Consider the following 26,078-nt stretch of genomic DNA (forward strand, 5'->3'; position numbering starts at 1 on the left):
GAGGTTCCCAAAGAAGTGTGTTTGTGGTACCTTCGACACTTTCTTCCACAGCTGCTGAAGCAGTTTGGGATATTTACGCCATGAAAAGTGATAACTCCATGCATGAAAAGCTGCTGACAATTGAGTAATGGCGGAAAATTGAGGCTGAAGAATACACCTTTTTGGGATGGCCATCCGAGGTCGACGAAAACTTTCTAAAAATACGTTAAAAAGAGGAAGGCTGGGAAACAACTCACGAAATAGGCAGAAATATAAACTAAAGTCATTCGACTATAGGCAGGAGTCGTGAAGCTATGGGATTTACCTCAAAACGATGAACTTTGATGCCTCGTAAATACGAGAGAGAAGCATAAAGAAGTACGGTTTCTTATTATCTCTCAACATCTTGCCTAGCATCAAGCAACACGCAGCCAGAATAGCAGGGTTCTACATAGAATTGCTACTGATGACGAAAAGTGATCGCGCTGTATCAACTTGAAGCAAAGACTGGAATAAACAGCTACAAAGGATTGCCTAATCCCAGGGTCCGCTATACGATAATTCTCGAAGCTTTGTCGAAGTGAATTTTTGGACCCGTACGCTGGATTGCACATGTTGAAGCGTTTGCCTAGGCGGAACTACAAATGTTAGCGTTTCCGGATGCGTCATAATGTTTAAATAGACGTAATAATAACAACTAAGTAAGATAAGATAAAAATCATATAAACCTAGTTCCGCTTAGCTAAACTCGAATTATATAAGGCGTCTGTCTACCTCTTACTTCGCTGACGAATAATAAACAAGTAAACGTTTTATTCAACATGCCACTAAGTTTGTGTGTGCGGTGAAGTTTATTTGGATTATCTTAAATGCTAGATAAATCTTCTCAATGTTGTGCCAAGTGTACGAGTAAATGTACCAATACTGCCTACGAATTACTATTTAATACATCATTCTTTTGATCCATGTTATAATCACTGAGTGCTTCGTATACGTGTGTAATCGATAATGGTTTAATTTTTCTCCTTAGAGCGAAGCTCTTAAACAATCTGTGCTACAAACGTAGCTAGGCGACGCATCGTGCGCTTCTCTAATTTTACGTTTCACACACTACTACTGGACGCAAGGAGCAATCTACAGTGTATCCTCTACGTTTATTGAGGGTTATAATTGTGTAGAGTATTCGCGGAAGGTGTAGACCAAAGTGCTGGACAGGTAAGGAAGCTTGCTGAAGTATGTTGGCCTTCAATCAATGCTTCGTAAGGGAGATCCCAAGACGGCGCCGAAGGCATGCGTCACGCTAGGCCGCTCTGTCGGCATGCAGGCCGATAGAGCGGCCTAACGACACTGTGACGCGACATATCAGCGGTTCAGGAAGGCCACAAAGGGTGCAACGTAATTTGTTCGTTGATCCAGGGCTACGCATCCTACCACGCTAATCAACACCGACCTGATCCGCTCGCTTGACACGTTAGTCCTTCTCATATAAGTTACTACACGAACATCGCTACTATAGGGGAAACTCATCAGGATATCTCATTTGTTGTTAAATAACGGTTTCTTAAACGAATTAGACGTGGACAATCAAGCCTGACAAGTTTATCTCCGAGTATGTTTTGTGTGCCTACAGGTACAAACTGTGCCTTTAAATATCTTATTATAATAACTGAACCAACTAGCAAAGCGAGTACGCTGTGTATGGGTTTATTTTCATTAGGAATAGGCGCATATTTATCGACGGTCTAATTGCACAGAAGCCTGAAGGCGAATATCATCATTCAGCTATATGCGTTCAATGTTGCTGTTTCTGTCATTAATTTCTTTTGTGTTCTCGGTCATAAGTCGGGCGTCAACAAAAGAAGAAGTACATGGCATGCTTATCCCTAACGAAGCGAGTCTTTCCGATAGCTTTTTCATTCATCGAGCGTAGGCGTTACACCGATCAGTGTCGTATAGCTCACGAATTTCAATAAGGGTAGGTTTTAGAGATAAGTATCTGACCTGACACGTGCGGTTTAGAACGCCTATTTTTGATGATAGAGTAACGCAAAGTATAATCCAACGCCATGACAAAAAAAAAGATTAGAAAATAAACCAGGCTGCATAAAGTTCAACCACAGCAGCAAGCTGTGTGTTAGTTATAAGTTAACTTATTGCGTCTTAATAGCAGTTATTCTAACGCTTTATTCTAAGGTATGTTACATTAGTTTATCTGTCAAGTTCCTTTACTTGAAGGATGGTGCAGTTACGACAGCAAGCGTACATTTCCTTGCATGGCTTTCATTGTCAGGTATTTCCACAGCGAGCTGCCGTTAAATGCGAATACAGGCCTATCGTACTTCAGCTGTGACATTTTCATTGGATAATTGACATAGGCATATACAAATAAAGTGAATAGTAAAAGTAGAATATTTCTAGTTCGCAAACTTTTTTAATATTCGGTTAATTCAAAAAGATTCTTTACCTGGCAGTTGCATCTGGTCACTCCGCAGGATGCGCGGCCATCTGTAGAAAGAAGATCGATGCGCCGTAGTACTCCATTAAATCTTATCATATATGTAAATCTATAAAACCTATAAATGGTAATTCTTTATAAAAAATAATAACAATCGGTTTTTCATCCATCTAGTGCTCTGCTCGGCTTTTCACTCAACCAGTGCTTGTTCAATCTGTCCATTTATCTATGGCTATATATATACAGTGCTAAAGCTCTGTCCCAGTTTGTTTGCCCGACCCAAATGTCCGACCCTAAACTGATCCTTTACCAACCACAGAGGTTTTTTACCTACGGAGCCGAATAGTTTTTTCCAGGAGGAGTTCGAACGCATGATGTTGATTTGATTGAATTTATAGTTTCTCAAAATGTTTAGGTTTTTTTTTTGCATGAACTTCCCATACGGATTTACGAAAAAGCTGCGATGGGCTGAGACGAACTACAGTTTTTATCAAAAACGATTATCTATTAACAAAATGTTGGCCCAATGTTTATATGAGCATCCAATATGTAGAGGAAGAGTCGTTCTTAATACTAATTGAAAAGTCTAGTCGAGCTGGATCGAAACCGGAATTTCTGCGCGGAAAGCCCATTAACGGGCTCGTCTCGCCCATGTGTCAATGGGGCGAAGATACGTTCCGAGCTACTTTTGAGCGGAGCGAATATCTGACAAGTGACCATTGGAAAGCTTCAGCGGCTGATCTGATCAATATTTCAACTTGTTTCGAAAATACTTCCGTAAAAACCTTTTGAGAAAAATACCAAAGTATAGAAAACACTTCTTCCACGGAATAGACCCAACTGTTCGACATATATTTCGGTGAACTGAATAGAAATGTAACACGTACATATCCATACGTAAAATTAATAGCCTTGTGTGATAATATGCGAAACTATGGACTCCATGGTTTGCTTAGGTCAACTAAGGGTGCTGAAATAAAATCCGCAGGTTATCTGTTTTGTTTTCGTGACAGCTTAGTAGGGGACGCGTTTGCCTGCTAAAATGATTGCAGGAGCACGCAATAGTTTTGGTGTGAACCCAGCTTAGACAAGCACTCAAGACATCTATGTGAGTCCTTTTTGGCTAATCTTAAGATATAATAAGTGTCAACCGAAAGCGGACGTCGTCGGGACGTAAAAGTCGGCCAATCCGATTTACGTGCGTCTCAAAAAAACGAGTCAATCTACGACAGCGCCAGCACAAAAAGAAGTCGTATTCACATTTCCGAAAACCAACATACAATAGGTGAGACAAATCTAAGGTTGGCTATGGCCTATAGTGACCATGTTAGAACAGACTGATGAAATAAGCACGAGAAGATAATGGTAAAAGGACGTTAGGCTAGGTGCAATATTTATGTTTATCATTTAGTTAAATCAACCACAAGATAGGCGCGAGGGGGTTTCGCCCCACAGGTCCGTAAAATAAATTCCTGAACTTTAACACGCCCCGACGAGGTCGATCCTTTGAACATTATAGCAAACTCTCAAAACGACTGATGTATTTTGCCGATAAGACGAACAGCGGAGCAGTGCATCATAAACCATTTTTGAATCCTCGATTTCTAAGATGATGCTCATCTTTAATTATTAGAAAAATAAACATAAGGATTTTACGAACGGATTAAAGCATGTCGCTTGCATTGTGCTATTTCCGAATGGCAGCTCGATGAGGTGTTTAAAGATGTTAACTTAACCGTTTTGAGCAAACTGCTATTGGAGTTATTTTCTAAACGCATTAAAAAATCTACAAAATGGAATAAAACTTTAGCAGTTTGCTTGAGGAAATTCAGAGTGAGAACGCTCGTAGACACTGAAGCTGTCTTTAACGCTCACATAGAATTGATATTTATAGAACTAGTTGTCCATAGAATTAGTTCGAGTTAATTTTAGGTACCCCGAAATCGCTAAAAATAGTTCACTCGGTAAAAACAATACATAATAAACTAACTTTATGGTGTTTGTATGAACTGCTCAACAATATAGACTACCTACAACCTTGTGAAAATAAAGCATGCAAATAACGAGTGAGGCAGAGACCTATATCTACCTGCATTTCACAATTTTATTTATGCTTGGGGACACTACTGAATTCCAAAATTATTGGACGTAAATGTTTATCCTGTTCATTGATGTTTCTTTTGAGCAAAGAAAGAAGATTAACTGTACCTGATAACAGGTAAGTTGTAAACATTCACCTCCGTTATTATTATCGAAAGGTTGTCATCTATGCTGCTAATAAACATATGTAAGTCACTTTGCTTTTTCACAGACAAGGTTCAGAGCATGACATACTCGTTGCCCAGCTACCCTGGTGTGCACCTTAAAATCCTGGCTCCACATGACAAATGTGTGCAGATTTTTTCATTCTTAATTGGTAATAAAGGATTGTTGTTTCGGGTTCCGTTAAGCGAGTATTGCCGTGTCTTTGTCAACAGAATCGATACGGTTTGTTCGGCGGCCTAAGAATACACGCTCTTTTTTATTACTATTTCCCTTCCCAGCCCATTTCCAACCCATTTTTTATATAACAGTGCCACAGGTCGAGGAATCGTCTATCTGTGAATTTCCATAGACCACTAGAGCATCTTGGCGTCCGTCATAGATACCGTCCCTAGACTCCCGCTAGACCAACTAACTGCCGTTCCAGTCCGAAGTAGGAATCGTCCGTTGGCTACCTTTGCTATACCCTCTTTATACTTTGTGCGACCCACTCAATGTGTGAACATCTCAAAATGGTTCGCATTGCTTCAATTGTCACAGGAGAGTCGCTTGTCCTTGTCTTCTTTAAGAATGTAACATAAAAGTTCGCACTGATGATATCTCTTCATTAGCGCGTGGTCGTTGCGCTTACACGATCTGTGACTAACTTTCGGACACTGCAGCCAATACGGGACAGAGACTCATTTGCCAACCAAGGGGCAATTCCTGCCATGTATAGCTTATTCCGTGAGAGGATCTTCTTAGTTTTCGGGCTAGTTGTCGGTTAGTATACTACAGCAGCGCAGGTCAGCCGCAAACATCGCTCTGCGCAGGTTCATTAACTACAAAGCTGTCCCTGGCAACCCGAATCTCCCGATAACCGCGGAAACCGCTTCCGAGAGGAGGTCTACTAGACCCTTAATCAGCAAGCTCTTGTGGTGGACTGCCTCAACAGAATCTATCGCACTGGCTTGTTCTCCGATGGCTTGTACGAAAACTCTCCTACACAAGATTCTTTTACGCGGAGCTGAGCTGTCAGAGAGATCATATCGTTTATATAGCAAGTGAATCCAGCGGATTCTAAAATTGAGCAGCTTTTGAACTAGTTGGGCTATAATTATGATATTTCAGTCTGTGTTAGAAATACTCTATTTTATTTTTTGTCCCAGTGAGACGCTTCTTTATCTACGGCTGTTTGACGTAGATCGATAATAAGATAAGCTTACGCACGAGTTGCCTCTTTTTTGCCGCAAGAGTCTACACTTTCGCAGTTTGGTTTACAAAGACGATACGGTTCTGAATAATTTCCATATAGTCTATAATTAGTTGTCTTAGGATTAAATCGTCTATCGAAAATCCTCTATAGATTTAACAAACTTTATTCGTACAGATTGTACAATATAAGTATCGGTGAACAGCTATTCGTTTCTTGATAGCAATACCAATAGCAGCGGCACCACATATGAGATAGTTGACTAAACTAAACACGGTGTTAATACGTTGAACGGCACCTTATCCCGTACAGCTTGCCTATTACTATCTATATTGACAGTAACTAATAGTGTACTCAATCCTACGCTGGCTGAATCTGTGTGCTTCATCTGCCCCTTACAATCGTTCAGTGAAGTAGAGGTGCGTACCGGCTGCTCGAAGGCGCGCCTTTTTTGACTTTCCAGATCGGCAAGTCGATCCATTAACGTGACATGTATGAAAGTTTTCTATTAGATTATGAAATGTACAAGATCGTAACACGTATGTGTGCATGTGCACACCACCTGCATGGATGCCTCATGGCGTCAACAGCTTGTAGGGTAGTAGTTTGCCAATCGTATGCGAATGGACCCTTAAAGATACATTCGGTACATCAGTAGCCTATTAGTGCAGACAGATGAGAAAATTGAGTCTACTGCTATGGTTCAGGAGTGATCAGCAGGGTTTGATGTTTACACGCCTCATAAAATACGTTAGCAAAGGACTCTTTCAGCTTTTCCTAAGACCAATAACAGAATAAGTTGGTTCATATAGTAATCGTACCACCGCTATGTAAAAGCAAACGGAACAAACATGCTACAACATGAAAAGAACACTAAAAAAAAAACCTATTTCATGCTCTGTCTTCTGCGACTGCTCCTTTAGACTAAGTTTACGGAAAAGTTTGTCTAGTGTATCTCTCATACAGGGCATCTAGAGAGAGTACCAACGTGAACAAAGTGCTTTCTGCTATATAATATGTCTAATACACTTGTCGGTCTAAGAAGAAGTGACCTATTCCATAGTTGTAACCGCTTATCGTACGCATGTTGTTTGTGTCAAATAATATAAAAGTAAATGCGTGCCATAAGAAGCGGTAATAAAACGATAACTTCATTATAAGGCAGGCGTGTGGTTTCCCACTATAATTTTGCATTATTAAGAACATTACTCTATATATATATATATATATATACTGTTTCTTAATTATTCTAGCATATATTGTCACAGTAATGTGGGAATGTTAGTGGCTAGTATTTCAACGATCGTTTGCACTGTTATTGGCTAACACAGAGTTTGATATGTGACAGATTCTATTAGTGTTTGAGGGATTGGGGTTGCCTGTTACTTTTGTGAGCCCGATAATATCGTCTAAATAGCGGAAAGCATCGCCTACTTTTAGAGGACGCGTTCTTCCTTCGTTGCTGTTGTACTGCTTGTTTTGATAACGAGCAGTACAATAGCAATATATAATAGTCAGATACGTTGCTTGTCGCACATAGCTGGGGCGTATGTAACACTTAGAAACGCTTCACGAATCATATTTTGGAAGACTCTAGGGCATGAAGTTGGACACTGAAATTAGGGATTTGCATTTCGAAGGTTTAAGTAAATTGTTTAAGGAGGCGCTTCATCTTTAGTTAGAGGACTTTTTTTTTTTTGTCATACTAGCCATCAGTACCGTTTACGGTTAACAGGTGATCAGGGAGACTTCTCTAGCAGCCATAATTTTCAATCCCACTACTAAAAATCCGACGCGGTATTTCGTTAATATCGAATCCGATGTTTATCCTCAGATGCTGACTGGCTGGCTGTGGTTCGCAATTAGCAGTAGCGGTGTCCCTCCGATTGTTTTTCTGAAACGTAAAGATAGAGTCAATATGCAACGTGCTTAAGTGTTTTTTTATAAGCGTCAATGTAGATTTTTGGAACTGATAACAAAAAAGTTTAGCATTTGTTCCGCCGCCTGTACGCCTTTTTTTCAGCAGCTCGTTATCTCAAAAAGCATAGGGTTTTTTTTTACGTGAGCTTTGTGGTTTATGTAGAACGCTTCTTCTACGGCCAATTTATGTATTCAATTCTCCATTTTCGGTTAGCGGTTTCGTCTTTGGCAAGTCCTGAGTACGCAGTTTTCTGGAGGTACCCTAGCCTGAAGAGTTGCTTTGGATTGACGAGTGAGCATATTTCCTTAAGGCACCAAACATGGCGTTTCTATGAAAAAAACTAACTTATTCGCAGTACTGTCTATGTACATTAAGTTCGACCTATTCATTTAAAAATAGTCAAGCTCGAACAAGATCCTTTAGGCCTGGCTCCGAACGCCGCGTAGCGATAGAAAAATGCCACGGAGAAATATCCTGTGCCTCAACGGTACAGCTGTAGACAAAGGGGTAGCGTTCAAAATCTTTTCGACGTTCATCTTTTTAAAAAAAAAGCTGAATAATACTGGCACAATGCAGGCCCGTTTTCCATCTACATCAATTCATATAACCACGCGAAAAATATCTTGGGCTCTGCTTTCAGCTAGTTTCTCTCCGGAGCTATCAGCGCTGACAAAACACTAGTCAATCAACCAAACCATTTTGTTCTGTTCCCTTTTACCTAAAAAACTATAAAAAAAGGTGTACCAACCTAGATGGTACTTCGCTATTCAATTCTGTTTACTCTAAGTATCAACGTAAATACCGAGCTATTAACTAAATATCATATATTGTAGAGGAGTCAGCGAGAAAGATTCGACAAAGGTCCTCTTTTAAACGGTCCTGTTAAAAATCACAAGTATCTCAAAAGAATAAAAATTTGCAGCAGCGATAGTAGAGTTTAGGTTGAGGTGCTTGATTACGGTAATGTGATTAATCAATTCGTAAGCGATACTGAAATGTCTGCACAAAAACATAGTCTGAAAACCTCTTCCTATACAATTCGAAGTTGCCGACCTAATAACTTACTAGACTTGATATTTATGATGAATATAAGTCTGAATTGCATTTACTTAAGTGTGCCGTCACTCCTGGCGAAGAACGGGGATGTTTTACATCATAACGTAGAAATCAAGAAGGTTGACGTCACTCTAATAACAATATAATATAGTTCTTTAAAGGACTTCAGCTAGATTAAGCTCTAACAGCCTATTCGAAGCATCCTGGAGTATCGTGCATCAGAGATGACGTAGAACCCTTCTTACCCGAAGTCACTACATGTCGTATGACACTTCCGCACAGAGCGATATATCTTGTGTCAGTCTTTGCCTTTTGCAGACTTTGCCTTCAGGCAAAGCCCATAACCTCGTGGACGACATGTGAACGCTATCCGAAGAACAAAGAGTAATAAATGTAACCACGCTAGAGTTGCTTCGGGTGATTTACACAACCACACAACTGGACACACAGTGCATATAAGAAGCTGCACGAAAGAATTCGAGAAATCAATATTTTTGAATCTTTGTGCCAATCACGGGCCACTACACTTTGTTACGGACCCCACTCGACACGCTACAAAAAAAATATTTCTCCAGGACATTGGGCTATGTAACGACGACTCTGTCCCTGATACTCAAGTGTTTCCTAATCCGATCGGTTCCGGCCGCTGTTCGTTAAAATTTTGAATCTTTGAGCCGGTACATGTTGAGCAATACAATTAGCAAAGGCTCCACTATGCTGTTGAAACAAAATGTCATCCGGATCGACTCAACTGAGAAGGGTTCTTCAACGGCTGGTTGTGAATCCCACACACGAAAACTCAGGCCTATTAGTTGACTAGCGAATTGACAAACACGTCCCATTCAAACAAAAAACAAATTTAAAACCATATATGTCAGCTATATCTGTCCCTAGGAAAAAATTTGGTCAGTACAGATCGCATATGTACATATAGCTGATAAAACGACAAGGAGGCAACAGTTAATCGAAGAAAATAGCGTTCTGTAAAACAGTGGCCCAAATGTAACTGTAAGGAAATAACTGAGAAATACTCATTGAGTTCTAATAAATGGAACATTAACAACGAACGTTCGATGATAGCAGAAGGCAGAAATGCTCAGTCTTTTCTTTGAATCTGCATAGCCATCAAACACGCCACAACCAAACAGCTGCCCGCAGCCTGTGAAAGCCTGCGTTGTATGATAGATCTTAAAAACTATTGTATACATCCACATTTCTACTGATGGCCAAGAGGGACATGTAGTTCGTTTTGGTGTGATTATTTGTCTCAATGCTCCGGCCATTCTCCGGGCAGAAACGTTAATTATACGCTGGGCGCGGACAGTTTCAGGAGAGCACTCAGATTCGGCAGATGGTTCGGGTACTGAGTAGATTATGATTATTAGAAATGATTAGGAGTTAACCCACCATAATCGTGATCAGTGGCTTATTGAGCTTCTTAACAGAGTTATCTTCAGTTGGTTCAAGTTGGTTGATAGAGCTGGGCACAGCAGAAGCGCTACATCCTTACATTGACTATGCATCAATGCGTTCCTGTAGATAGCCGTGCCATAGGTCTAAGCAAAACACACAATTGACAGCGGTAAATGTTAGCCTCTTTGACAACAATGCAGTGGGACGCAAAACAATGATCAAACGTACGTCTTAATCCCGGCATTAACATGTTCTCTTTATGTAGGATTATCGCAGCGATTGAAGATTGCGCAATGCTTCTTACGTTAAAAGTATTGCAGAAACAATACAGTTGTGAATTACGACAGTTTGTGAACAATGAATGTAAGGAGATTTTCGAGATTAAATCGAGTACGAGTACGCAGAATAGAACAGGACATGCACAGTGTTTTTGCGGGACCCTTACCCTGACTTCGACGACCACCCATTGAACTCATCTTCGAGTTTGCCTAAACTCCCTGCTAGTCGAATAGCTGCGCAGCTGGGTTATTGTTTTATCAATGTCTCAATTCAAAGATTATATAATATTTATATTAGCCTTAAGTGAACAAGTACATCAAACGCCTTAGAGAAACCGAGAGAAACGGTACTTGAAGTCAGTTTGTACCCTTCAGGTGCGTGTCATAATTGCTGTGTTGAAGTACATTTGCGCTTAGTAAATCCGTTTGTTTATCATACGATGGTCTCTTGACGATGAAATAGCTGAAAATGTGGTAAACTACAGAGTCCTAAAAAATGCACGCAAGTGGCTCCTGGACCACAAGGCATAACAGTTGTGGACGCCAGAATTTGATGTTTTTGTGCAAAGGCGTAATAAGTTAATTCCAACGCGGAGTGCAATGTTATCAAACCCACTTGGCAACCGCGACAAAGAACCTTGAAAAAATCTCAAGTGATTCAGAGGTAAGATTTTTGTATTTCGTACCATTAAGTACGAGCTTAACGGATTAATCGGAAATTAGTTGATCTAATTAATACTATATTTACCTGTTATGTTAATCAATAAATAAGCAGATACTATGCCACTTGATGCAACGACAGGGTTAATATGGGCAGAAATGAAGACTATCGAAAAAAGATCATTGAAGGTTTTGATATTCTCAGAATCATCAGGTACAAGTTCTCAGTCCTCCCAAGATATATATATGCTGATATCTCCCACACTAAGAAATTAGTTTCTCAGATAGTCGAAAAATTCCATTGAATGTGGAAAAGTAAAAACTAACTCTTCTTCTTCTTCTTCTTCTTCTTCTGAAGTTTAATGACGCTTTACTTCAACAGATGTCTGTATTTGTGGAAGGATCGCCGCTCATCAATTTGGTTTTTAAGCTTCTGATGCTTGGGGTTCATGTAGGCTAGACTAAATGAGTGTCAAACATAGTAATCATAATCATTGCGTACACTGCAATGGATAAAACTTAGCTTCAATGGCTTCATATTACCCAGTCCAGAATTTCTGGACAATTTTCGGCGCGAACGAAGATAAGCTACGCATCAAGTACGACTATCGGGTCAACCACGGCCTTCAAGGAACGGAACTTGACCCACTGCACGTGAATTTCTGAGGCTAAACGATGTTTCTCTTTTCCTTCTCCTAGAATAAACATAGCCAGTTTTTTTAGCCAGCGAGATTTCTAGAAGATTGTAGCATTTACCAAGCAGGCTTCGTTCACCAGCGACGGATGATCCAAGAGTTATTCAGTCTCAAAATTTGTCGGACTAATTTGTAATAGCATATATCTTTTTCACCTCTACAGCTTTTTGATAAATATGCATAAAATATCCTTGAAACAATAAATTTATTTACGTTCAATAGAATAAATGCAACAAACTCCTCTTGGAGATTCCATCTTACGCGCAGCTTTATCGTGGATGAAGCCTAACGACCCGCTCAACCCGATCCCTTTAAAGGGTGGATTCAAAAATTTTAGTCATATGTAAATTAGAAGAACCTGCGAATTTTGGTCCGCGTCCGTCCTGTGTTGACTAATTCGATCTGTTCATTTAGACTAACGGAAACTGTATGTCGAGTACATACTAATAATTATCTCGTTGTAGTTATTGTGCTGCACCTAGCCCGCTGCCGTTTTATAGTTATTTATGTAGCCTGTTTTAATGGGTTTGGCAGGGGGCTTAGTAAACTCCAAATTTGTTTCGCTCATAATATGTTGGCTTTCAATACAGCTCTACAGCGTGGTCAGGAGTTTTTTGTGTTGGCCGATTTGCTTTGTTTTTGCAACGTTCGTCAATAGAGTCGGCTATCAGCCAATCTCTGAGCAAGTCAATCGAGTCAGTCTTCGGCCAGCTTTTAATGGGTGTTGAAAGTTGACCAAGTTAATTTTGTTCCTCGTACGTCACCAAAACTTGCGGATTTTTAGAAATATCTTCCCATAAGAAATAATTAGACATTTTACGTAAAATTAAAATTCACTTTGTCTTCTGAACGCCATTAAAGCTTCAAGATTTCTATTTTTCATTTTTTTGTAATAACTAGTTGCAAACGGTAATGAAGATGCAATAAATATTTCATGATTAATTAAATCGGTTGATATATTAACTCTGTTCTTTGGGCGTCACAAAAACCTGAGAATCGTTTCTCTCTTGTTTTTTTTTTTTTTTTTTGTTTGTTTTTTATCAGTATCAATAAGTAGATATAATCACTTGACGATTTGTCGTTTTTTTTAACGATTAATTAAAGAAAAAATTTCACCAAAATCGCTTTATTAGAAATTGGCTCAAGAAAACACTCAAAACAGATTTTCACCCCATTGCTGCATTAACAGACCAGTGAAACTAGTAGTGCTCTCTAAATCTTTAAGAATATCAATTTCAGATAGAAATATATAATAGCATTTTTGTAGAAATCGTTGACATCTATCAATAGGCGTGAAGCAAAACCCCCTTTGCATAGAACACCATGTTAAGTTCTCATCCTTCACAGGGCATATTCAACCTAAAAGGTGAGACTTAGTTATATCATCATATATGACATTTCAATTCAATTCATCGATAATCTTCAATTTGTACCAAAAACACCTTCGCTATTAAAAAAAAATCATCCCAGCATCTCATAGGCAAAGAAGGTACTACATTCAATGTTTGGCCTTCTTTTGCGCCGAGATATTCATTTTGAATGTAAGCATACGCTTTCGATCTTTGCTTTTCAATTCAGAAAATATTTTTCGGGCTACTTTCGAGCAAAAATTCTAACGAAAATATTCGCGATATCAGCATTTATATAATTTTACGATTGACAAAAAAAGCACTCAAAAGTACCTTGAAACGTATTTTCACCCTATTATCAGGCGAACGAAGCGTATTTTTCAACGAGCCTTTGACCATTTTCATGCCAAAAGATATATATAAGGAGTAGAGATATGTATTGCATTTTGATTCGGTTCGGCGAAGGTTTTCTAAGGGGGGCCCTTTTACAGAGTGCCATGTGAATATCCAGTTGTCGTTTTATCAGGAGAAAAGAATTTCTACAAAGATCGCACCAAAATATAACTCACCTAAACCTCTGCGACTTTCTCATAAACATGCACAGGATAATACTGCAAAAAAACGCATAAAAACAGTAGACATAGCACAAAAACGGCCGGTTAGCTCAAACTAACATTACTGTATAGAAAGCACAAAGCAAACCCCTCTCAAACAAAAAGTACTCATCTAATGAACCTTACTTTACGCGCAAGTCTTTTCAGAATGAACTCGTTGAAGACCTGGTAAGCTTCGCCCCATGAGGTAAGAGGCACTGTGTGTAAAGATCGCTGAGGAAATTATTGGTGCATAAAGTTTTTGGCCGTTTGCCCAGAACTAATCGTCCGCCAGAAGCATCACTACAGGTGCCGGAGCAGTTTTGCAAATCAATTTCAGAAGCGAGAAAGGAAATTTACCAATTTGTCCGATAGGCGCAACGGGAGCTTCTACAGGCACAAAAGTGCGAACAAGTAAAACGTATGTTGCCGTAAACGTATGCCCATTGCCGAATGGTTCTCGTGGAAATACTGTGTGTTGTCAAAATCATTACAGGAACGGCTATCAAAAGGTGTGTTTTTGTGGCCTTTGAGGAACAGCCTTACATTTGCGAATTTACGAACGCCGCCGAGGACAATATCAAGGTTAGTGTGACTGAAGACAGGTTGCTCGAGAGAATTGATCCACGGCCTTGTGCTATGCGGATGGTAACTGCGAGGCAAAATTGTATCGAATAGCCGGTGGCGACTAAGTGCTATGTCCACTAGGGGAAAGAGCGAAATTAGCTTGTCCGATTTCGCGCTTGAATCGGCCTTTGGTAAGTTTGGCAGTAACCAAGTACAGGTACAAACAATGAACTACAGTGTAATGTTTTACTGTCGCATAGTTTTAGAAAGTCCGGGTTCTTCGTGAGAGTATTCGAAACCCATTCTTTATGTAGCTATGACGGAGTGCAGATACCTCAATGCTATCGAGAAATTCGATTGTAAAATCAGTCGAGTCGGTGTTATCTAGGACCTTGTTAAACGCCTGGTGTACCGTAGATTCGCCAGGGGAAAAATCAATGAATGTCAACAGAGCAGATTGACTCTAAACTCAGATGATACAGTTTTCTATAGACTGATACCAGCTCGTGCAGGTTACTGATAAATGTAAAAATATACAGTTGCAGAGGATGTTACATTATTGCTTGCTGACCGTTCTACGAAGGTAAGTAAGACGACCGCACTGAAGAAGCGTTGGGGCCAAATGATTTTAAAGAGTTCAGTGCGAAGGTCAGGGCATTTGACAATAAAACATCAATTTGTCACATATTTTAATGATAGGCTAGATAATTTACGTGGCACAGACAGAAGAGCCCAGTATTGATACCATTATAGTAGCGAGATCCCGGAACGATTCGACAATAATAACTGCATATACCAATGCTTAACAACGTAAGATTGCGTTTTGTTTTTTTTACAGCAGATCAATGCATGGTCAAGTACTTTGCAAGCAGCTTGAAGGCTATATGATCTTTCCAAGCTCCTTTTGACTAGGACAATATGTTTGAGCCTATCAAATGTAGGAAAAAAATACTCAATTATAGACCAGATTACATACGACATATATAGTAGCAAACTTAGATTATACCAGACGGACCTACGGGCAGCTGTGCCCCGCACCTCGTTTGCCGTTAATTAATTTACCTAATCTGATTCGTTCACTTAGACAAATGAAAGCTATAGGGCGGGCACACACGAACAGTTATCCCCTTGCAATTACCCTGCGTTGCCTAAATCGTCACCCTTCAGCAGTTACTTCATCAGCCTATTCTACTATGTTCGCCAAAGGGCTTAGCTCACTTTAGATTTATCTAGCTTATGATATGTCGGCTTCCGTTGCGTTTCTACAGCGTGATTATGGGGTGTTTTTAGTGTAGACTGATTGACTTTGTGTCCGGCACGGGGAACGTGAATAAGTCGGACGTCAGAGAACATGAATCGAGCAGGCATTCGGCCGACCTTTAACAGACGTTTTTCTAGTTAGATGATTTTAAAGTACCATACCTTAGGTAATATTAGTCATGTCGGGTTGGCGTTGACAGTATTTGAAAACGTATCTTTGATAGTGCCCGTAGCCAATTCGTGCAGTGTCTGCATTCAGATTCTAAATAGAGCGCTTTGAAATCGAGCAAGATTTCTATTTTTCTTTAGTTAATTTAGTTCTCTCTTATAACGTACAGATACTGTCCAGGCCTATGAAGAAATTTGTGCTATTTACAATTAGGGTGCGTCATTAGAGGAAGGGGTCCAAGGATGCTTCTGGAAACGCCGATATCAAACGTACCTCCCGTAAAAGTCGTCTAATCACTGAGAAAGCTAGCAATTGCGAAAGTCGAAAAACGTCGGCAGGCGAATAGCAACGACGTGAACAAGTAATTAAGCATCCGTTATCAAATAGTCTTAAACCGTATGAACATGGCTAGATAGAGGAAAGCTGCACGTTTTTACGTAGAGACATAGATACCGCTCCTCCGCCATTACTACGGGATAAACACGTGGCGATTTGCCGAGCTGTTCATTCAAGATGGCTTCTCGCGTGGTAGCAGATTGATAAGTATCGTAATGTTTATTTCTGAGCGAAGTACGTCAATGTGTTTTGAAAGCTTGAACTTCTACTAGTATCTTCACTATTAAATATAACTAAATTATATTCAATAACTTGTAAGGGGGTTACCTTTGTTTCGAGGGCAGCTATATACTGAGCTACGAGGAAGATAGATGGCAGCAAAAGGGAATCCCGTTCAGCGGGCCGTAGCGCAACAGATACGCGGCCCTTGAGCTTATACCTCCTTTCGTGACATTACGACTAGCAATTCGATGCCACCCCATATTATAGAGGACTATAACAACTTGAGCAATCCGTATGCCAGGAGCCACGAAAACTGACAAAAGCATACGATCGTCCTCCGGAGTGCAGTCTTTTTTACACAAAATGAAATAAGATGATAGAAAAAGCACTAGCATGCTAGACATTCATTTACCATATTAGACAACAGACTACATAACGAATATCAATTCGGTTAGAGCGGTAAAGATGAAGACAGTTTTAGAACTAGTGAAAGCTACGCGTTATAATAGCAGCACAATGGTAGATTCCTGCTCTTGCATTATATAAATCCGTCAAGTTCATGGAACGTGGTTGCAGATCTACGGCTTTTTTTCAGGTGTATAGATAGAAGACAGCGCATTAAAATCACCACTGAAAGGGTTTAAAGTCAAACTTGAAATTTGTCGAAGTTCCTACATTGAGCCAAGCGTTCAACGCACGCTCTCCACTCGATGCTTTGTTTAAGGAACGCCGTAAAGGGTGCCGCTATTATTTCTACGGACAACGATATGTTCGATAACTTGTTGCCAGTTTTCCCTCACATGTACTCTTATGCTGTCTTCAATCTTATCAATGGTTATCTTAAGAATATGCTGTATGGCAGAATTATGTAGGTTTCCAAAACAGACCAGAGCTACGTGTGCGTGCGTGTGTAGGCAGCGATTTCATTGCCTTCTTCAGCCATTATTTTCAAATTGCTTGTAACGTGTGCACGTAAAAACCTATTACATCCGCCACGCTATGTAGTTATTTTCAACTAAATATATGCTCAATATTTGATACATTTGGTGCTAAACGATTTGCAAAACACGTTTCTCTGTACTGGCTAAAAGCAACTAGAGAAAGTAAGTTCTAATTACCTAACCGTCTAGCGTATGAGAAAATTCTTTGCTAACTCAAAAATAAATGAAAAAGGATAACATTTAAAATATGCATATTTATTTAGCAACTAAGGGTCTGGCAAAAATATCTAGAAGGCAATGAAAACATTAACGAAACAGCATAACGAAGACCACTCAAAGCATCAGGATCTTTGGCCTGTGAATGATCAAACTGAATAGAACAGCGAGAATACAGGCTAAACAGGAGTGATACATTTCACGTGTAAGCAGTTCAATTCAAGACGTCGTGAAGAATGCTATAGTTGTGTGAAGGGTGTTGAGACAAGTGAAGAAAAACAGGCAGAAGAGATCCCTCGGTAAACAATCCACATATAGGCGTATCTTTTAGACAAAATAGAAGCTATCTATCTGCTAGCTGCTTGAACTAACACCAGGGCTCCAATAAACTGACATTTACGTTTCTTTAACTCGTTGTATTTTATTGTTGGTATTAATCATTTACAGATTTATTGTTATTGTCGCCGTTTTTCATTTACGGTTTCCACTTCGTCTCCGGTAAAGTCATTCGTTTGAGTAACGTTGGTTGTTGTCGGCGGTCATCTTTTGTAAAGCGTCTGTCTCGCTACAGATTTTTAGACCGGAAGAGCCGTTTACGATCAATATTTTTACTGTTGGACGATCGATTAACTTTCATCCGTGCTTTCCTCTTCCTCCACCTCCTGATTCTATACATTTGCCTTACGTTGTTCAGACAAGATTGGATCAGTGAGATTCGCCACGTAACGGGATTAGCGCTAATTAGCAGAGTCTACGGTGCTGTTGTTTGACATTTAGTTACGTTACCGGGTTTTTTTTTTTTTTTTTTTTCGCGGTTGATAGAATTCGCATTAGATATCTTTTACTGTTGTCCATAGTTTTAGCACTTTTTTGTTAATACCATTTTAGGTTGCATACGTCTGCGGTTTGTGTCCTCCGTCACTTAGATACACACCAATAAATAACTTCACATCGCTATTACTATTGCCAGTGTCTTCCTATTGTTGTTTCACTTTCATCATCTATACGTCGAACATTGCCTCAGATGACGTTTAATGTCCCTACGCTGTTGACTTATACATCATCGTATCATCACTATTGTCATTTTCACCATCATCGTATTGTCTACTTTTCTTCTACAGTTAGGGAATGAACTTGGCCTCGGCCAAACTCTGCCTTAAAAAAGAAGAAGGCCATGTATGTACGCCACCCGATAGTACTTTCAGACCGAGAAGAGGCCGCAGGCATTAGTGAACGTTCGTAAATCATATGGCGTGCCGCATAGTTACGGCGACGGGAGATTCCCATATCTTGAAGTCAGCCAAAATGCAGGTACCATTGGTATCAGCACTGAGGGCGGTAACTATCGTAATAGCCATAAGAACGTTAGCTATCATCATCATCCGGATAATGGTGAGTGTTACCATCGTCGTGGCGGGACGAAAGCGGTAGCAAAAGGGAGAAGGGGCGACAAAGAAAGGCTTCCCGAGTAAATGTTTTCAAAAGTGTAATTAATTGTCGTGTGGCCGAGGCCGGCAGCAGCGAATCAACAAAACTTTATTATAACTGATCAGCGTGTTCGTTTGCTCGACAACACTCGCCACCCCTGCCCCATGGATATGCGACAGAATCACGGCACGCATAACAGCCGGTAGGGGCTCGTCAAGTGCTGCCCCAGGACTCGAGAAGTCCTCCGTCCTATTATAAATACTTAAACATATTTAGTGTGTGTGTGTGTGTGTGTGTGTGTGTGTGTCTATATGCTGAAGGGCCTTGTCATTCTGTCTCATCTGTATTGCCCTATTATGTTCCGTCTTTTGCGCAACGCAGCCATTATCAGTCTGTCAAAAAAGGCCTATCATCACGCATCTATGCTTTGTGACCGATCCTATTTAATATGCTTGGTTTTGGCAGACTTAGCGCAATTGTTATGTGAGGCCACGGCGTAATTTTATCTTAGTTATTATTATTATTATTATCGTCATCATATCTAGTCAATGTCAATGGCCAAATAAAGAGTTGAAAAGTTCACTACCGACTGACAGACGCCGTACGCGTTTCCGGAAGAAAGAGAGCTGAGGAGCTGGAAAGCCCGGGCGGATTCAGAGGACTTTGCACGGACGCAAGCGGCAAACCAACGTCGATCAGCACGCTGTTCCCGCATAATATTTAGTACGCACTCGCTCCGAGTGACTCCCGTTGTGGCAAACTCCGGCGGCGACTCCGGATTCGTGTATTACTATTATTATTATTATTATTGACGTTCGTTCTCCGAAAAAAATGCTCTCCCCACCTTGTTTCACTAACGCGACAGACGTTTCGTCATAGCGGACGCTAACCGATGCCGTCGTTTGCTGTTGGTTAATTTGCGTGGTAGGAAGAGGTAACATTCTAAGAACGTGGCTTAAGATAAAGGTTAGTCAGTATCCTGGCGGGTGTCATTATTAGTCCTACCTAGACTAGTTGTTTCGCAAAACAAGGAAAACGTATTTACAATATACAACAGGCACAGTTAAATGTAAAAGTCCTGCCTTTCTCATCACCATCGGCGTCGTACTGGTATTATAAGTTGTAGTATCAGCAGTAGAACCTTTAACGACACACGAAAAGTGTACAGAAACGTATGCATGTAGTTTCGATAGCGGGAGTAGACGACACAGTGTGTGTGCAGTCGGGGTGTCATGGCCGTTAGGCAAAACGATTCAGCGGTTCCGGACGTCGAACATGTCGAAGCGTTTCATGGTTCAGCTGCGGCAATGTTACGGTACTGTGGTGATGATAGCATTTGCGTAATTATAGAAGATTGGTTTACCAACATGGCCCATTCCATTGCGCATATTCTTGCGACGTTGCTATTCATGTTGATGTTTCATGTTGCCTTCGCATGCTCAGCACTGTCTCTCGAACACACGTTTTTGTTTACAAATATATCTATAATTAGCGTGCCATTGTCGCGGGTGTGCAGCTAGCTTCATAATGTCGCTTTTAGTATGTATGTTTATCACGTATTCGCCATGTTGCGTTGCTAACATCTCCTAAACAGAGCAAGGCTTAACACATTGATCAGCGTATGAAGCCGCGCCTAGCAAGAACGACGTTGTCCATGCTAGCCAATGCGAATCGAAGGATGCTTGCTTAAGTTAAGTTTAAGGAGGTTCGCCTCTGCGGGCCGCTCCATTAACTTACTTGTGTGTTCGTTTATCAATTTTCACTCTTGTTGTTGTCACACTAAGCAACAGTATGCTTTTATTGTTCAATAACGACGACGATGAAAGTGACAGTGTAGGATTAAGCCGTCAACGCTCTCTGACACATAATTACGAATACACTATCCGTGATAGAAAATAATATACATTTATGGTATCATTAGTATATGTGCAATCGCTGAGTACAATTGTAGCAACAGTATTGGCTAATTATTACCGTCTTTAACAGATCCGACGCAACGAGTTAATAAAAACCGCGGGGCAATGTGACGGGCATTGGAGAGAGGCTGGCTTAGAGAATGCGGCCTCTATCGCCGATTGTTCATTGTTTTTCCACATCAGCTGCTTATCGAGTTATACAAAATTGCCGTTAGATAGAGATGATAAGGGATACTATCTTGGTCCGTATTTGAAATTCCTCACCACAGAAAAGCGTTAAAAGGGGCCATTCAGAGGTTCATCGTGTGTCGATGATTAGATTTCCTCGAAGCTTCATTTTGAAGCTAGAACGATATTCATCTTGCTTGGTGTTGTGTTGCTAATGGTATCTGTAAGCCGCTTTACTAGCCGCTGGCAGCATTTGCACACATTGAGATATAGGCCTTAATAGTAGTACTTCACTGTTTCATCATGGTCAGCGTCATGGAAGTAAGCGTAAGTTGCATTGTGCCATATGCCGTGGTTTTTTTCTAGTAAGAAGCGCTTGATAGGTTTCACTTGGTAGGTGGAAAATTTACGCTTAAATGGATCGCAATAGTAATAACCATTTACCTCGTTGTACTGCACTAATAATGAATCGAGGAAAATAGAAAAAGGCTAAAGTTATCAGCTAGGTTTACTATCGTCACGTGTATCTTTGCAGAGTGCACATATGTGTATATATATGCTGCTGTTAACAGCAGTATGGATGCTATTGTAACGTTACGATGTTTTATCGTGTCAGAATAGAAGAGAGGCTAGAAAACCTTGTAAAGTTGGAAGCGACAGGTAAGGACCACTACCGCCATCATCACTATCGCGGTAACCGCTATAATATGATGATGATTACTATTTTCATTAAATAAAATAGTATTTCATGTTGGGCGAAGAAGATTAGGAATTGAACGGACATTTATGTAGATCATTTTTGCTTTGTAGCGTTGTACAGATATGATACAAATGGCGACAGCAGCCACTTATGCCATCTGTTGCGGACTGGGACTGGCAGAGGAAGTCCACTGTCGTGTTATTCATAGATAGCTCTAATTCGTAGCATATAGAAGTCATAGCTACAGGTCAGAAGAAGAAATCATAGGAGATGAAAGGACTGAATGACTGAGTTGACACAATTGGCAAAGACAGGCCATTATCACTTCCGGTAGAATGGATCAAACCAATTCACTCGCATCATCGTCTATCAAATGACTGCTTTTACCTAGCGGGCAGCAACCGATAGTAGTAGTTAGTATTCTAAAACACCGAAGAAGCAGCCGTAATGAAAGCGATTTTTCGATTGGCTGCCTGTGTTTAACACATGGCGACGCACCCTCACCGAACGACGTATGAGTACCAGATAAATCCGTTTGCGTAGCCGTTTATTCATAGTTAGTTTAATCATTTTCTTGATTTGACATTTAATTGGTAACCGGTTTGGTATACGGATGATTATCTGCTCGAGGAACGCGGTCCTCATTCTGGACCTACCATTTACGTTAACGTCATTAGCAGCTGTAGCTAATGAGAGTCGTAGTAATTATTAGTGATACGAGGAGTAATGGTGGTCATGGCGCGCTTGGGAGCGGCCTAGTGGAAATGACAAAACGAGTTAAAGCAGTATACCCCAAATTCGGACGGACAACCTCGTCGATCGTATCGTAACGTAGACCTGTGTCATTGTGCTTCGAGCTCATCCTTTGTTTCAGTCGCACATGTCTACGGTGTTCTCTGTTTGTCTGGAGTGTTATTGCATTCGTGCGTCATATGGCAAAGCGACGAGTAACGTTACGACTTTGCACCGACAAGCTTGCACCGTTCGTCCAGCTCCCTTGCCTGCCTGCCGTCATTGTATAAATCGTTAGTGACTATCGGAAAAAGAAAAAGTAGAATAAACTCACGCACATACTACCGTTTCTCTACGGTTTTATTATCTCTATTTAGTGGCATACAATTCTCAGCACTTTTGCTGGCGGAAAATAGCAAATTCGGTCGTACGCCTGGCATCGATCGGACTATCTGACTGGTGCTTACGTTGCTGTTGCTGCTGCACGTTTTGTAATGAGGTAGCCTATCCTGTTTTTTTTTTTCCATATTTTTTATGGTAGTCTAAGATGAGTCATAGCTGTTCTTGTAGCGTCTACGTTAGTTTTCTCTTCTTTCAGTAACGTTTTCGCTTACAAGTCGATGCTCGAGTTGTTTTTCTACCAAATGGCCATGAAGATATCTTCGATTTTGTTGTTCGTTCTGCCAACTCTGGTCTGTGTCATGGTTGGTTGGCACGCGATTGTTAGAGAAAATCACTTGTAATGCTAATCTAACTATAACAACTTACGCATCGGTGCGCGCTGATTGCCACACGAGGATCTATTAGAGATCAGACTGTCAACTGTTGCTTAGCTTAAATTCCATTCCTCTAATAATATTAGGATCCGAGGGACAAATTGTTATCTCAGCATCTACGGACGCCGTACGCGTCTCTGAGCAGATAGCCCTCGGCCAAGTGTTAAAGTGTGTTCATCCGATTTGAAAGTTTTGTCTTGCCGTGCTGGGTCTTTCTTGTTAGCAGTGTATCAGTGGTTTAGGTAATGTATATGTCATATTAGTTTCCATCATTAGATTTCCATTCAGCATTGTTTTCTGTAATGCGTCGCTTATGTAATGTGTCGCCTGTAGATTTGCCCCATACTATCGCACATGGCATACATAGAGTTTAGCCGCAATCAGATATTAGTTTAATGTATATATGCCTGTATTGCTGCCAGAGGCAGCTTTGTTCAAGCGGCAATGTTGGGCCAGGATAGCGGGAAAAGGTCCCTTGAATGTGACCATTCGACCCGCGCGCCTCTATATGATGCATTCTTTACAGCTGACAAAGTTGTATCAAAAACGAATAAGAACAAGATATGTTTCATAAAACAAGAGATATACAAAAAAACAAACCTTGAGGCCTCCTATATTGCTAACGGTATGCAACTCCTTACATAGCAACAACAGCGCAATCTGTTGCCGCCCTTCATCCATAATTAATTAACTTGTACTAATTAACCGAACAATCCGTCTTTGGCTCTCCATACGCTTAAGTGAATACGATCGCACCGAGTTGCTTACTTTTCCTCCCATTTTCTTTTTTTAATTATCTAAGGTCACTCTTACAACTGGTTCGTCACAATTGATCAGTGTTGTTACCATCACCATCATCATCCTTTAAGAACTATAATACAATTTCACAACGACAGGAGCAACGGAGCAGATCTTGTCCTCAGGTGATGTCTCGACTCTCGATGGAAAAGGGTCCGTAGTGTTTAGGATGGGCTCTATAAGTGTTTGATTCTTTACGAAGCCGGCGCTGTGCTGGGTGCTGTTGACAATAAATTATAGATATTATAACATAGTCATTTATGACTCACTATCTCTTGACCGAAGCCATAGGTCAACAACTTTCGCTGGCGTATCAGGCATCGCAGATATCCCCCGGAGCAGTGTTCCGGAAGCGAAACGTGCGTCACATGATATTATCCATTGTGAAAAATGATTCGGTCTTTCTTCGATTTGTTATCATATTACTACTACAATAGCTTTGGCGGTAGTTTCAACGGAACATTTCGCGTAAGTCATGGAGCTTATTTTTTTCGTCAGGTGTATAGCCTGCGCCGTGTTGAATAAACCCAGCACGGTTGTTGTCTATTGCTGTTCTCTCTTCTAGCTGAGCCCGATGTACGCTTACCATTCGCTCGATTTCCGACTCGCCCTATTTTAGCGGGCTTCGGATAAAGTCGAGGCGATACGACATAATTCAATAAACGATGATGCGACTATTCAAGCGAAGTGTTCATTGCCGGCCGTGGGAATCGGCCGCTGCTCGATGTTCTATAGAACTGTTTACAGTGCGAAACGTTCCCACCGAAGACAACCATCGATTTTTAGCCGACAATGGACGGCAAAGAAAAGCGCACTAGCCTTTGAATCGTTTGTGGCTAAAAGCCTAGCCTACAAAATCCCTACCTTCGGAGCGTTTCTCTCGAGGTAGGTTCATTCTATACTTACGTGTCTATGTGTTCCTACTCGAAGCGTCATCAAGACATCGGGCTCTAGGTCTGTTCATACCTTTCTATAGTCTCATTTAGCGCAGCATGACACTTACGTTAGACGAAATCTGAAGGATTTCGTGTAACGGCTAACGTATCAGCACAGAACCGGCACAAAGGCAACTCAACTTCCTGTAGATAGATTTGTCTGTAGTAGATATTCAGTACTTGACAGTTTGTGGAGCACAGCCAACAGAAAAGTCGACGAAACAATTGAAGGCACTGAAGGCAACTGAAATTGTACACTTCGATAGAGTTTAAGGGCTCTCATCGCGACTGCGGCAGTCGACAAGCAGCAGATTCGTGGTTTCACAGTTGTTCTCAGCTGGACAAACCCGGACGACAGGTAGTAGCTGTAAAACAATCAATTATTATCTAGCTAAACGAAGCCAGATAAGTGTAAGGCTTTCAAAGATGTTTACAGATCAGCTTGTTAAAAAAACCATCTATAAATGAGATCGTCGACATTTGTGTGTACGATCGTTGGTCATCTTCCACTTATCGAGTAGTTGATTTTTAGTCGTCTTTCGCGCAGAAAACCGCAGTGTTTATTATGCATACACTAATGTGATCTGTTCGAGTTCGAGTATATTTAGCATATGCTAATCGTTGACAATGTATGGTCATTAACGATAATGATCCAGGCGAAGAGTTTTGAGCGGAACCACGCTTGTCGATCTTAGCATAACAGTTCGTGTTGGGAGCGATCCTTCTCTCTGTTGTATTTAAGTAACGGGGCAACGTCCGGGGTGCCCTCCTAACGAACAGCATCCGAGGGTGCCACCTCCTCGGCCAGAAGGACTGCGCGGTAGAAGTGGATTAACAGCCAAATATGGTGATGAAATAAGTGGTCCTTTAGGCGACGACTTGAGGCCCAGGCCACCGTTCGCTAAAGACAATTTGCCACGCTTTGTATTCTTTGAATAGATGAGCCACCGTTGACCGCCTGAAAACGAGACAAGGAGCAAGGTGTGTATCATCGAGTGTCGGTGATTTAGCGTTTGACATCGTTCATCGAAAAATAAAATTATCACGTAAGCATTCTTCGC

The 26,078-nt window shown here is 40.8% G+C and overlaps 1 protein-coding gene and 1 long non-coding RNA gene across 2 annotated transcripts in view; one reads left to right on the forward strand and one right to left on the reverse strand.

The window, feature by feature from the left end:
- The window catches only part of LOC111247063 (uncharacterized), a 43,867-nt gene extending 25,893 nt beyond the window's left edge, over positions 1 to 17,974 (forward strand). Inside the window, exon 4 of the long non-coding RNA XR_015323955.1 lies at positions 1 to 17,974. This is a non-coding gene — a long non-coding RNA (uncharacterized LOC111247063).
- Positions 17,966 to 26,078, reverse strand: part of LOC111248319 (uncharacterized) — an 11,691-nt gene continuing 3,578 nt past the window's right edge. Inside the window, exon 4 of the mRNA XM_086983927.1 lies at positions 17,966 to 25,975. The gene's annotated coding sequence lies outside the window, so the exon portion shown is untranslated. The remainder of the gene's footprint in view (positions 25,976 to 26,078) is intronic.

This window comes from Varroa destructor, unplaced genomic scaffold, assembly GCF_002443255.2.
Source record: "Varroa destructor unplaced genomic scaffold, Vdes_3.0 BEIS01000003.1, whole genome shotgun sequence".
In the NCBI taxonomy this organism is placed as follows: Eukaryota; Metazoa; Arthropoda; class Arachnida; order Mesostigmata; family Varroidae; genus Varroa; species Varroa destructor.